Source organism: Myodes glareolus, chromosome 1 (assembly GCF_982192425.1).
Source record: "Myodes glareolus chromosome 1, mMyoGla1.1, whole genome shotgun sequence".
NCBI lineage: Eukaryota > Metazoa > Chordata > Mammalia > Rodentia > Cricetidae > Myodes > Myodes glareolus.
The window spans coordinates 134440045-134441423 of NC_142026.1; the positions used below are offsets into that span (position 1 = coordinate 134440045).

Consider the following 1379-nt stretch of genomic DNA (forward strand, 5'->3'; position numbering starts at 1 on the left):
ACCAGCGCCACCTTTAAGGCGTGGGATCACGCAGCTCTCTACAGTTCCCCCTTTTTGTTTTAGATGCAACAGGCAAGAGTAGAGGCCTGATCTCTGAATATAGAATGACATTGGGACCTTGTACTGATCCTCATTCAGGTGTCATCCACCCGAAGAGTATCAGACCAGTCTGATACCTTTTTTTCAGAGGTGGGATCTAGGGTATCAACCCACATGCAATCAGGCATGCTCTTCTCTGGGCCCAAAGTGACTGACCCTGAGTGCAGGGCTTAGCCTCACATCCTGAGCGTGACAATTCTATGGTCGTCAACCATGTGTAGGGGGACTGTCCTGTTTCCATAGCTGTAAAGGCTTTAATAATCATGGCTGCATTGTGTTGTTAAGGAAACCTGATCTTGCATATCCACCACAGGCAAGCCAGGGAGACCAACACCAAGAGGCCTGCTAACATCCCCAAGCCTGCCCACTCTTTTAGATGTTTTATGGTAGTGGAGATTCAGGACGAGAGTCCTTCAGTCATTCCAGCATCCACTGGGGTAGAGTTCACGGTGATGATGATCACCCTCAGCTGTTCCATCACGGCATCCAACTCTCCAGTCCAATTACCTAAAAGATAACTAGGCAATTACTTAGACAAATTTATAGCACGGTTCAGGTAATAATCATTCACTGCATCTGGGATCGTAGGGTGTAATCCTCCAGCTGCATCAAGAAGTCCACCAGAGGCGTGCTGGATACTACGGGCTTCACTTCTCCATTGGCTGCACTCGGCAGGGCATAAACCCCATTAGACATTGCCCCTTCAGGGGAAGCCGTGCCACCCGCTGCCACCGAGGCCGGTCTGCACCACTCCGGCGGTTCCCCGGCTTGTGCGGCTATGGAGCCCGTGCCCGTAGTGGTGGTTCCAGCCCCTGGCCCCCCTGTCTTCCCCGTGGGGCTAGCCTTGCTCTCCGTGGCTGTGCTGGTGGGGAGCGTGGTGGGAGCCGACACTGGAGGTGCTGGACTCATGACCGAGGCGGCACAGGCTGGCGCCACCTCAGGGTCTGCACTGGAGTTGCTGCAGCTCATGGGGCTGATGGGAGAGGCGGTGAACAGGGTCGCTTCCTTGTTAGCAAACTCTATCAAGAGGGCTCTCCAGTCTAAATACTGTCCTGGGCTTAAACACACACATGCAAGCCCATTCCAATCACTGGGCGTCATGCAATATCTATTCAAGGCTTTCACCTGTGCCACAGTAAAAGAGGCTGTAGATTCTCACAGATTTAGTCAAGGATTTAATCACCTTAATATCCAGGGGCTCTTCGTACCTATATAAGGGTTTTAACTCATGATTTGGTAACTTCAAATAACATCTAATCCGGGTATTCACAACAACCTTC

At 51.6% G+C, this 1379-nt stretch overlaps 1 pseudogene; it reads right to left on the reverse strand.

Annotated features, from left to right (window-relative positions):
- Positions 1–666: 666 nt before the first annotated feature.
- LOC148123579 (transcription initiation factor TFIID subunit 10 pseudogene) lies at positions 667–1068 on the reverse strand (annotated as a pseudogene).
- Positions 1069–1379: the final 311 nt, after the last annotated feature.